Here is a 13,708-nt window from a genome sequence, read left to right on the forward strand (position 1 = left end):
AATTAAATGAGGGAATTATTAATCAAAGTCGCTCAAAGAATGCTGTGGAATATTCTGAAACTCCAACTGAAGTCACTTCGCAAATACAAAACAGGTATAAGGACAAATTCCGAATGAACATCAGACAAAATAGAACTGATTCAAAGTATATTGGTAACAAATCAAACAATGATTCTGGTAAATCGTGTGGTAATTGTAATTCTTTTCATCCTAACGGGAAATGCCCAGCTTTTGGGGCTACTTGCAGATATTGTAAAAAGAAAAATCATTTCTTGACTGCCTGCAAGAAGAGAGAATTTAACAATTCTAGTAAAAGCAAATTGGTTTCTGGCACTAACATTGTGCTTAACACGGGTATCAATGAAAGATCTATTGATATGCAAGATAATTCGAAACCTTCCATTATACCTAACAATCACAGCAATTTCAAACATATGGTCCGAGAATCATCCATTGATTTTTCAGATTTTAATGTGCCGTGCATTCCCATAGATCACAAATTTGCAGATGATCAAGAAGAAAAATCTAAGAGCGAATTTGTTGATTACAGCGCCGCTAGTATCCAATGTAATGCTCTGTGTCCAAAAATTTTCACTACCTTCATCACTAAAGAGAGTGAATCTGTTTGGCAAACACAGGGATCGATGTTTGTCGACTTACAAGTCAACAATTCTAAGATTCCATTCCTAGTGGATACAGGTTCTGTTTATACTTTAATTGATAGCAGACAATTTGAGTCTTCATTGCGACGTTGCACTATATGCAATTTTCCTATCGTCTTGAAAGCAGCAAATGGCAACAATCTTGGTGTATTAGGAAAAGTTAATGTTGAAGTTATATTTCGAGGAATGAAACATAACTTAGATATGATTGTTGTTAAGACAAAATTGAATCGTTCGATTATGGGTTTGTCTTGGATTGATGTTTTCATGCCTGAATGGCGAAACATCTTTGTTTCACATACTCTTCAGACGGTTTCAAATACTCTTGAATCGTCATCAATAAAGGAACTGGTTGCGAATCTAAAGAAAGATTTCCCTATACCTTTTGATGGTGACATGTCCAAGTCGATCAAGCGTTTTGAGATAGATTTGCCATTAAAGGACGATGCTACACCAGTATTCAAGAGATATTATGACGTCCCGTACTCGCTAAAGGAACCAGTCAAAGATGAATTACTGAAGTTGGTTAGCGATGGAGTCATTGAATCGATCAAATCATCATCGTGGGCTTCTCCTCTTGTTGTTCGTAAGAAAAACGGTGAATTAAGATTATGTGTATCCTACAAGAACACTGTTAATCCGCAACTCAGGATGATGGGACATCCGTTACCTAGAATAGAGGATCTTTTCAACAAGATGGTTGGTTGCTGTTGGTTCGTTTCATTTGACCTTCGAAGGGCTTACCTTCAGTTACGCCTATCTCTTCAGGCTCAGAAGGTTCTTGTCTTCAACACGGAATTCGGGTTATTCAGACAGTTGAAGCTTCCCTTCGGAGTAAACTCTGCCAGTGCAATTTTTCAAGCCACGATGGAGCAGATATTGATGGGTGTAGACAAGGTTTCCATTTTCCAAGACGACATTTTAGTGGGAGGAGTTACTCTTGAGGAGTGCTATGATAACGCACGAAAGGTGCTAAATCTTTTCTCCGATTATGGCGTCCGCATAAATGAACAAAAGTCTGTGTTCTTTGTACAAAATGTGAAGTATCTGGGACATTCTATTTCACAGGAGGGAATTCGTCCTATGAAAGAAAACATTGATAAAATAATTCAATGTAAGCCACCCACTAATGTCGGCGAATTGAAGTCATTTCTCGGTATGGTCACGTATTACGCTTCGTACCTGCCAAACCTAGCTGACTGTGTTGTCAGTTTATATGATTTGTTGAAGAATGGGGTGCGCTGGTCATGGACAGATGTTCATCAGAAGGAATTCCAGGATGTCAAGGATCTGCTATCTAAGGACTTAGTACGCACAGTATATGATCCTGATAAAGACTTATACCTCATGTCGGATGCATCTCCTACAGCTACGGGAGCAGCCATAATGCACAAGATAAACGGAGTCCTAAAGCCTATCATGTGTATGGCCGGTACTTTATCCGCTGCGGAAAGGAACTACACTCAATTGGAAAGGGAATCACTTGCATTAGTCCGTGGAGTCAAATACTTTCACAAGTATCTTATTGGACGACATTTTGTCGCGTTCACCGACTCGAAACCTTTATCTCACCTGCTGGATCCTAGAAGTAACCTGCCTGCTTTAGCCATCAGCATAATCAACAGATGGAAGTTAGTATTGGAAGAATATTACTTCAGAACTGTTTACACGCCGCATGTTGAGTTGGCTGATGCTCTATCTAGAATTTGTGTTGCAGATGATCCAGTTCATGATTATCATGATGATTTCGCATGTCAGTTGACAGCTGAGCCAGTTGTCCTTAATCTTATTGAATCTTCGGTGTTGACGCGCATTTCGCTGGAATCACAACGTGATCCTGAGCTTTCTAAAGTCTTCCAATATGTTCAAAGGAGATGGCCACAATCCATAGGGAGAACAAAAAGTCATCCTATCAGGAAAATATTCGACAGGCGATATGATGTCCACATACAGAAGGGATGTATTTTCGTGGGCGAAAGACTAGTTGTACCTGAATCTTGTATACAAAGTGTCCTGTCTCTGTTACACAAATTCCACCAGGGAACATGCAAAATGAAGGAAATAGCTCGTTCATCGTTCTTCTGGAACACGATGAATGAAGATATTGAAAGGGTTACATCTTCGTGTGACACATGTTTGCGATACAATAACAGGCCCAATGTACCAGGTACCGCATTCGAAACGTGGCCTATTGCATCGCAGCCTTTTGAGCGTGTTCATCTTGATTTCTTCCATTTCTCAGACATGGATTTCTTGTTGCTAGTTGACGCTTACTCTCATTGGATATCTGTGTGGAGAGTGAAGAATATGCGATTTGACACCATGATTGGTTACTTAGAGGAATTTTCCTCATGCTTTGGATATCCGAAAACATATGTTACAGACAATGGCCAACCATTTGCATCTTCAGACTTTAATTCTTATTGCTCAAAGAAGAACATCAAGCTTCTTCACTCAGCTCCGTACACCCCTCAATCAAATGGTCTAGCTGAAAGGAATGTTGGGGTGGTGAAGAATTTACTACAAAAGAACTTTTCGAATCGTTCATACATCACGTTGAGAGAGATGGACAAGTTCGTTCTTGAGCTTTTAGGCAGATTAAGGAATACTCCAGTGCACGGATGTAGTCCAGCAGAACGTTTGCTCAAGTTTCGGCCAAGAACGGACATTTCCGCTTTTGACGCACCAAATGGTTTCGACAATCAGCCTGTTAGTCCCGTTCCGTTTATGCCGGGGGAAAAGGTGCTTGTTGAACAACGCAAGAAACAATTCAGCCATGGATCCAAATACAAAATCGGAGAAATTGTTAAATTGATGGGCCGGAAGATGGCGAAGGTGATTGTGGACAATGACACGATTGTTGTTCATCTCTCGAAGATCAAGAAGTATCTCGACAAGGTCGGAAAAGACATCCTTGTCCGAAAAAACCCAGTGCTTGTTGGAGAGGAAGATTATCTCCCAGTGCCTGCTTATCAGGATCCAGTGGTGCCTCCGAATGCGGCCTGCGACAATCAACCGGTTAGGAGATCACAAAGACCAAGACGACCGCCTGACCGATATGGGCAAACTACATGAAACGGGAGTCTCTTCAACCTAAGGGGGGGAGAGTGTCGTATGCTGATTGAACTCGAACGCCAGACCTGATTATTAAATGTTGTTGGTGTTTAGTCTTTGCGTTCTTCCTGTCAAACATGTCCAATATGATATAGCCGTCCTGTGCGACGCAACTTTGTATCTTCATATCACAATGTAAGTTATTGTGCTGATTATGTTACTGTGTTCCTGAATTATACATTTACGTTCGTGTTGCTAATACTGTTTTATTCCTGACTCCATTTCTTGTGTAATTGAAGAACTGAAAGAACCCGAAACTCAACAATGCCCACGCCGAGACTCGAACCTGGAACCGTCTCTGTTCAGATCGTGAGTCCAGCACTCAATGCGCTCGTTCACCGAGATGGTTCGGTTGACACTTTAAACTGTAGGACCAGTCCGGATTAGCCTTAGTGAACTTAAAACAACAAGAAGAAGATAGATTGATACCCGGTGGAAGCACATAGTGATTCGGATTCCCACTTCAAACTGTAGCTCCAGTTCCGATTGGCCTTTCTGTGCGTAAAGTGTACATGAAGCAACAAATCAATCAATCAATCGAAGAAGAAGATAGAATGTTGACGAATTAATTCTAACTGCTTTGAAGACTGGAGTATGCAGGATTCTTTTTTCGGGAGATGTTGGAATTGTAAAGGTCAATAGTGCATAGCTGCTTTCTAGGTGTCCGGCATACACAGTAAAAACTTTCTAGTCTCAAAAATGACAATCGCGGGTCATTTTAAGGCGATTTTTCATTTAGCACTCTTGTTTTTCACTACTTTTATTAGAAAATGTTGATTTTCTCAAAATTTCGGAGGAGGCTCTAGTCCCAACAACCCTTTCTCTGCATACGCCAGTGGCTTTGGACTACCTTTCGGTTAGGTCTCTCGCAGATAATTGTAGCTTAATCGAAGGAATTCGAAGAATTCCCATTCAGTAGGCACCGTCACATTGGTTTTCCTTCCACGTAAACGGCTTCGGGATGACGTCACTGTACCTCGCGGAGAGACCGAAGCAGCACAACCAGTCAGGAACTAACCAGGTAAGATTCAAGAACATCTTCCAGTACCCCGCAGCATCCCTTTTTTTTTCTTTTCCGATTTTCCAACCAACGAGCACGCGACAACAATTTCCCGAAAGAAGCGTAAGTTTAACGTGCTGGAATATAGGAGACCATGATGCAGCAACGTGCTAATCGAAATAACAGTCGGGGAGACATTATCACGCTTCAAATTCTCCATGTGCAAAAAAAGCCGCAATCCATTTGCTCCGGAAAATCCAGACCGATGGAGAAGAAAACACTTTTAGCTTGACAGTTTCCTTCGCCGCTTGAAAGACAACTCACAGATGGCGCTGCGAAGAGTGAGGGCGGGTTGTCCCGCGATGATTCGGAAGCAGCGGACCGACAGTGTATATTCTGTTCAGAACAAATTCAACGAGCTGTTCAAGCATGGTGAAACTTTTAAACTCGCTAATCGGCGAGCCTGCATTGCAGCGACAGTGATTAATAATGTCCTTCCCGTAGACGTTCTTAATTTTCTCTCTTATTTAAAGTCATTATCTTGCTCCCCTTGAATATCCTCTGAAATTTTCCGTCTTGGTCTCCTGTTAATACATTCTATTTTTTCTTGCTCCCCGTAAATATTCCCCCCCAAAAAATTCACCTTCCTCCACGGTTAATAAACGAAATTGGTGCGGGGCACAACCACCTGCTAACACTTCGCGAAAATCGGTTTCTCAAATATGCTGATAGCACAAAACGTAACACTCCTAACCAACTTGCCTGCATTATTTTCACAGAATTCTGATAATGCCTACGTTGTTAGGTTAGGACATAGGAGCCGACTCCATGGGGCTTGGGAGGGGGGGGGGCTCGAGCCCCCCCAATGTTAACGATGTGGGGCATAGCTCACAATTAATTTTGCTTAAGAGGATCTACTGTATTATTTTGCTTCACTTGTAAAGTTTACTCTGAATGGTACCACATGAACTTAACTTTAAATACACATTTGAAAAGTTATAGACCATCAACTTTGGGGGGGCTATGACCAGAGACAGCAAAACAGATGACTTATTGCTATATACTAAGTATATAATTATTAGTATTGTTAATGTTTTTACTAAAAAGAGTTTCAAAAGAAGATGTGCATGAACTAGGAGAGTGGATAGGACGTTCGGGCTACAAATGGCTCTCTTATGACATTCAGAACGAGATAATTGATATATTAAAGAGATCTGTTTTGGCTCCGTGGTAGCAGATATTAAAAGTCGGGAATATTTTGCTATTATGGTTGACGAAACTTGTGACATAGCCATCCGTGAACAATTGACATTTTTCATTCGAACTGTAAATAAAATTTTTAATATTTTTGAGAAAATCATGGGCTCTTGCGAGATTCCGAACACTGAGGTCAAAACTTAAAAAAGGAAGGGATGAGTCATTCATAATTTTGACAAGTCGGTGTCCCTGGGTTAGGAGGCCAGGTATAGGGTTTTTAACAACAAGGGAGAATTCACACCGAACCGACAGGCGACACGTGTCGCATGAGGATTTCACCAATGAAACGCAGGCTTGTGCGGCCTGTCTGCCGCTACGATTAGAAACGCCGCTGCTGATTGGCTCGTTCCCAAGCGGCATGTGTCGCCTGTCACTTCGCTCTGAAATCTCCCCTAAAATTTCCTCTTGAATACCTGCTAACGTTCCCAAAAATTCTTATTGGCTCCCCATTTGATATACCTTAAATATCCTCTTGCTTGCACATTAATATCCTCTGATATCTCCTCTTACTGATATCCTGAACTCTAGCTCTCCTTTAACAAAATCCCAGTTTCCTCCTGAGCACATCTTCTAAAACTTCCTCTTGCATCCCCTTTAACATTTACAAAATATTCTCTTGGTTGCCTGTTAACATCTCAGAATCTTTCTTCTGCTCTCCAGAGCACAGTTCATGGTGTTATTGTGCAAGCCACACTCAAAACCTCCGACAGGATTAAAGTTGAAGCCACGTTTTCATTGCGTAACCACATCATACTCCGCTGTCAAGTTCTGTGACGTGTGTTCAAGATTACGTGTACCCAAATTGTCCATTCCCACAGTCACCAACTTTGTTTTTGTAACATGTAAAGTTTTATAAATGACACAAAACCGCAAACAAAGCAGAGGCTACCCTTTCGAGTACCACCACTAAAGATCCACCCCGTGTAAGCGCATAGAATGTGAAATGAAGGTGTGATTGCAGTAATGGATAAGTTGTAACATTTGTAACACTGTACTAATGAGTAATGAATATACGGTAATTCGTGCGCAAGAGAGACACTCTAGTCTAGGCATTTTTTTTTACTAATTTTACTTCTGTGTGGGTCCAGACACCACAGCCTCCTGTGCCTGAAACATTGCAGTTTAAGGGGTGTACTAAGAGGAAGAGAGGTGATATTTGGATGTTTACAGGGAAGTAAGCGCAATTCGAGAACCTGTAACAACCTTTAAGTAACACTGAATCAATTATAGAAAATATTAGACATGCAATTTTATATTGAGCATGTGTAAGGATTCTAAACAGTGATGATCCAATATGTATATCATGCTGTAATGTTTACTATTAAAATAATAAACAGAAATAACTGTCTGCTGCACAATTGCATTTATTTTTTACTTAAGTGCTTCTAGATATTCAGTAAATCGGTGTAGCAAAAATTCCTCTATATCACCTAAAGGCATGGTTAAGTAAAGCATTGTGTATGTGTGTATGTATTACATAAACAATAACACCCATCTCTGAGGTAATAGTGTTGAAAGACATGCCTCATCTTTGCAGAGGCGAGTCCACTTCCAGCAAGGTTGCAGGGTACTTGAGATTCTTGCCAATTGGCAGCCTTGGATATACGGGATCATTAAAGACGAGTGAAAGATATTAATCTTAACCCTTTCTCTTCGCGAGACGAGAGTTTAAAGTAACAGCCATCGCAAACTATTTTTCTTCCTCGGGTTTTCCTTCCCTCACTTGAGGATAGATAGAGCCTTTTCTTGGACACCCACGAGCATAAGTGGGCTGAATGTTATGTGCAAAATGACGAAGAAAAAGTGAATTTTCAATGTCATCAACCAACGAACCTTGCAGTCCAAAACAAGCAGCTAAGGATTTACTTCACATGTTTTATATACTTCATTACATGTTGCTTTTTTAGTATTTATGACAACAGCAAAGAAAATCTTGATGCTATTAACAATTTTATCAGTCTATATGTCAACTGCAACACAGTTCTGCTTGAGAATGTACCAGGATTATCTAAAAAAAAAGATAAAAACCTAACAGAAACCAATTTCATCAACTCTCCTATAGTTGTAAGGGAGATTTTGCACCGAAGCGACAAGCGACATGCGTCGCTTGAATATTTCACCAATCGAAGGCAAGCTTTTGCGTATCGTCATGCCACTGCGGTGTGAAAGGTTGCTGTTCATTGACTCTTTCCCAAGCGACATGTTGATTGATTGATTTGCTTTATTTTACTTCGCTTTTTGTGCCACTTTTGACTAATTTGCGAAGATGGGGATGAGTGACGATATGATGAAATTGATTAATAGAAACTCGCAAACATCCATGTCCAGGCCAAGATTCGATGTCCTAACCACTCCGAAACGGGGACCGGCCAAGCGACATGTGTCGGTGTGAAATCTCCCTTACAGTTATCAAGGCAATGCTTGTGTTTAAACAGTAACCTAAACGTTGACTATGTAAATTTGTAGAAATTGCAGTATTCGGAATTTCGAGGAGAAGTAGTTATCCGTGGACAAAGAAAATGTTTCATATTGTTATTACCATGGGGCTCCCGCATAACCAAATGAGGATAGTAGTGAGAGTCCCAGGTTCGATTCCCGGTGGGAGCCGCCAAAATTTCGGAATTGACCCATCATCGTGAGAACAATTGTGGAGTTACTGGAAAAGAAGAGGCTCTGTTCTCGAAATCGAAGAAACAGTGGCGATGGGACTCGACGCGCTAACTACTCGTCACGCAACGAAAAAATTCCGTTCGGGTCCTTTGCTCCATGGAGTTAACTGTCATTACAGAGATACCATATTTGTAGTATTGGTCACGTCTAATACTCTACAATATGCATAGTTTTTATTGCAACACCAACAGTTTCTTTCCTTACTATTACTATTTACAGATCTGGAATAGTACATCTTGCTCACACTAGGTCTGCTGCAAATATCGTCATTATAAAACTGATACCAGTATTTGAAAATACCTGAACACCCAATGTTGAAAACGTCGAAATATCGATCGATGTAACAAACATCAGAATTTTCTGCATGCAACAGACATCCGGTATCAATGCCAGGTACACCTAGTTCCTACTAACTTTTAGGCAAATTAATTTTTCTTCTGTAAATATATTATATGTACCTTGCATAGTGAATCTCTCTTCTGCTCCTCAAATAGCAAAGTAATTCGGTTCTTGAAAACGCTTTGACCAAGATTTACACCGGGAAGACATTCAAACAGTCTCGAAAGGTTCTAGGAATCGCACATATCACACATACGATGACAAAGTAAATATTACTTGTGTATAGGCTAAAATAATAATTAAAAAGCTCTTGCTTACCTTCAATATTTAAGGTACGAGAGCCATAAATTGTAGATTGCAGACAGTCGGCCACCTGTTGAGAGAAAGAGATAACATTAGTTGACACAGTAAATCAGAGGGATATACTATATCGATTGGTGGTCATCTGGCATGATTAGCCGAGCAAGAAAAAGGCTTCTGCCATGCTTATTCATCCATATCGGCAATTTATCACCTGTTGGTTTGAACACTGATATGTTTGAAAATACTGAAAATACCTGCAGAAACATTCATAAGCGATTATGGGAATTGAAGGACGTCGGAATGGGTATGATCCAGAAATTTGTATTTTATATATATATATATATATCATACTAGTAAATACCACATTTGAGTGTTGCAGAGAAAACATTTCACTCGAGCGCCAAATAGCTCGCGCGGACAACGCTAGATAGCGTACGGAATTCAGAGCTTTTTTCGCTCGAGCGAATAACGCTCGAACAGACAAAACGAGCGGTATACACTCGAAGTCCAGTAGTACATGTATAACCGTAATTTGTCTGTGGTAGTGGGCCCTCAAATATGGATCGTGAGGTGAAAGAGAGTTAAATTTTCGCGCCTAATCCGTTTCGCGGTTGTTACTTTCGCGCTTAATCCTGTATTGCATTTTGATTTCGCGCTTGATCAGATTCGTGGTTGTTCCTACCGCGCTTATACCGGTTCTCAATTTTGGTTTTAGGCTTATTCCTGTACTGAATTTTTGTTCGCGCTTATTCCCCTATTCAAATTTGATTTCGCGCTTAATCGGATTCGCTGTAATTTCTTTCACGCTTATTTCTTTCCGTTTATTCCGTTCGCGCTTAATCCTTTCACGATTGTTCCTTCGCATTTATTCTGTTTCGCGTTTAATCCTGTGTTACGTTTCGCAGTTGTACTTTCGCGCTTAATCCCTTTCGCGGTTATTACTCCAACCCAATTGTAGTAACAAGAATGGCCACTGCAACGCACAGAACCAGACACCTTCTCTTAAATGAATTCCCCGAGCAATTTCTTCCCAGGAAACTCTATGACACGAAGAGCAATTGTTTCAAAGTTGATGCTCTCTTGTTCACCAAGGACGCCAGGAGACAATGCATTCCAAGTTTTCCCCATTGTCTTCCTTTAACTTAATTGCCAGTCGAGGGATAACTTGGAGATAGATAAAAGACCAAAGTTGCAAAGCGACACATCCAACATTTCCATGATCTTAAAAACACTTCTTCGCTCTTCTTTTGAAGTTCTGCATTTACAGCTTTCTTTTCTCACTCTGAAAGTCACTTATCCGCACTCTCTTTCCGTAGGGATTAAGTGTTTGGACTAATTTGTCTTATTTTCTTACCCTTGTGGTTAATCGTGAGGATGAAGGTGCCTACAAATTCAAGTAAAAAGTAATAATTGTTATAATAAAAATTCAAATTTTACATTAAACATTTAAGTCATGGACGTTGAGAGGGGAATGAACCGGTCCGTCGACAACTCTTACTGAAAATTGACATCAATCTCAAATTAGAAGAATTGAAAACTTATTATTATTATCATTCAGTTGATAATCGAAGAAAGTTAAGTACATTACGGCAGTATTCAACCAGAATAATTAAACTAAACATGCATTGTTGTAAAATGCACGAACCAGATCAGAATTTCATGTTTTCATATTCTACCAGTATTTTCGAAGTTCCAAGGATAAGGTTTTGATGTAGGAGGATACAAGATGTAAACGTTATGATTCTAATTTCGTTTTTAATGGGCGATGGTATGATGAAATTGATGCAGGGACACTCACAAGGAACACCCATGCTCAGGCCGGGATTCGAACCCGGGATCCACGGCGTCGTAGCTCGTTGCCTTAACCACTCCGAAGGAAACATTCGTAGCCTTTGCAGACTTCGAAAACGTTCGGCATCTCAAAAGGTAGGAATAAACTTACATTTTATTTCAAATTTTAACCACGGTAAATATAATTACGTGCTCAAGAATGGGACCATGAAATCACTCGTCTACCCTATTAAACGAAATCCCATTCTTTCTGCCTTCCCTCCACAACCTCGGACGTAGCATTAAGGTACTAAGACACTTCTAAAGCACGGACGCACGGTACCGTGGCAAGACTTACGACTCCAGGGAGAGTTCGATTCCAGGAAGAACAAAGTAAACAAACAAAGCTATAACGACCTCCACAAAAGTTCTGGAGAACTAGTGTTCATACTCCAGTGCACTTCGTTTCTAAATCTTCCTCTAGGAGAGAAAACCTAACGTAAAAAAAAAAAAGGGAAAACGCACAGCTTCAGCAAACACAATCCATCTTGGTAAATTTGTCGCACACTTTTCCTTTTTCCTCTTCGTCATCCTAACCTACGCCGCTCCTGCATGTGAGGTACCAAATGTGGAACGCTTAATCTCCTCAAAATGATTAATAGGGGTTGAGGCAGGGGAACCCCTTTCTGTCTGGCTTTCCTTCCGAAGACTCGAATCTTTCCCAATATTTGCTCTCCTGTTCTTTATTGATTCCGCCTCAGAGAGAGGATATATCTCTATTACCTGCTACTTTTCCTCTTCCGGCCCTTTTCTTATTGATATCGATTCCTTTTTCTCTTAGTTTTCGGAAAGGCATGAGAATCCCATTTATGTGCTCGCTTCTGTATTGGTTATAGGAACTGGATTAAGTAGTGAATGGAAGTAATTGTGGATAATGTGCAAGTGAAGGATCAGTCGCGTGGAAATTGGGGACACTCTGCCTTATTGGCTGTTTAAAGCCACACGTAGCAAATTATATGTTCCTGTTTCCGAGTGTGTACTGAAACTACGTGTATCGGGAAGAACGGTACGAAGACGAGATTTGGACAGTGACTGAGAGGAAAACGGGACCAAACCATTAGGGACGAGACCGAGAAGTTGAGTTAACTGCCGAGACCTGGCAGTTATCTTCCTGGTTGATAAATAGCTACTGTTTATATAATAATATCACTTCATGAACGTATCATACCATTACCTATATTCTTATGCCCATACGCTTTGTTCTGAAGCAACGACACTCCAAAATTCGACCCTTGTCTTGATTGGCTACACGGCCTGTCTGTAGAGTACCGGTACTGAAAATTTTGTCGTTTCCAACAGAGAAAACACCTGCCATTAACAACCATTAATTTGTTCCGCTTATTTGCATACTTACAGGCTAAAAATGCCGTCGTTCCTCGATAACTTGTAGCATTAGAACGAGACCACAATGATCAAAACATGATTCCCCCTGACTTCCTATCTGTGTTGTGAAACTTTCTCCGTGTTCTACGGTTACACCCTGTTTATAAAGAAACACAAAGAGCTTCACGACAAATTTTGGTCGAAGTTTAAACTTAATTATGTTAAAATGATGTTCATTACAAGCAGTTATGTGTGGTATATTGACACCACTGAGCTTAAATGTTGACCAAGATGCGGTTTGGACCTCCTGGGACCATTTTGTATGTCGCTTTAACACCAGACGTTTTTACAGTGTAGAGTGAGTTTTCCAAAGCAAGATGCATCTCGTTCGAGACTATAAAAAACACTTTAGTTACAGATTTATCTAGAAAAAAAATGGAACATGACTGCAAGTCGACATCATGTTTTCCAACAGGGTGTCTACCAAAATAACAAAATTCTCGACTCTTTTCTTTCCTTATTAGTCTTTATTTACACGACCCTTACTAGGTAAAGTTGGATATCAGCAATTAAGAAAATAAATATTTATTTAATGAAAACTCCCTGCCAAAAGACCAGTTAAGATTAAAACTGAAGCTGTATTTAACAAGAGAATTTGATTTGCCCTATCTACGAGTATTATAATGCATCCTGGACTGCAATTGGCAGACTATCGATGCTCTGGCGTCTCCTCTGGACTCTCAGTCAATATTACCTTATGTTGGGCTCATATTGTCGTACCTACATATTAGTGATTGTCCCTTCACTCGTCTTATCTTTCCAACATTCATCCTAGTATTCGCGATTAGCCAAAGGGGCAGAACAGTGAAGTAAAATATACTAAATCAACCAATCAGTCGTTGTGATGGCAAACATTTTTGACTTACTTGTCGATTACTTTCTCTTGACTTTCATGACTTTCTTGATTGCCTTGCCTGTCCAATATGTAAATAGCTACTCAATTATTATATAATTATGTCTTTATCGCTCTCTCTCTCTCTCTCTCCCTCCCCTCCTTCGTTCCTCTATCTGACCCAGTTGTCCTGAATAGGTTAGTCTTCTGCGTTCCAGTTGCTAGAATAACCAGGCCAAGCAGAAAACAGGAGGAGGTATAGATATTTTGTTCAGCTACATGTGTATATTAGATTAGGCCCGTGGGGCAACGGTACCA

General features: G+C 40.3%; 1 protein-coding gene across 1 annotated transcript in view; it reads right to left on the reverse strand.

Annotated features, from left to right (window-relative positions):
* The window catches only part of LOC145991541 (putative G-protein coupled receptor No18), a 322,406-nt gene that overhangs the window by 184,332 nt on the left and 124,366 nt on the right, over positions 1-13,708 (reverse strand). Inside the window, exon 3 of the mRNA XM_083127567.1 lies at positions 9,361-9,415. The gene's annotated coding sequence lies outside the window, so the exon portion shown is untranslated. The remainder of the gene's footprint in view (positions 1-9,360; positions 9,416-13,708) is intronic.

The sequence above is a fragment of the Lepisma saccharinum genome, chromosome 8 (genome assembly GCF_977018435.1).
Source record: "Lepisma saccharinum chromosome 8, izLepSacc3.1, whole genome shotgun sequence".
Taxonomy (NCBI): Eukaryota; Metazoa; Arthropoda; class Insecta; order Zygentoma; family Lepismatidae; genus Lepisma; species Lepisma saccharinum.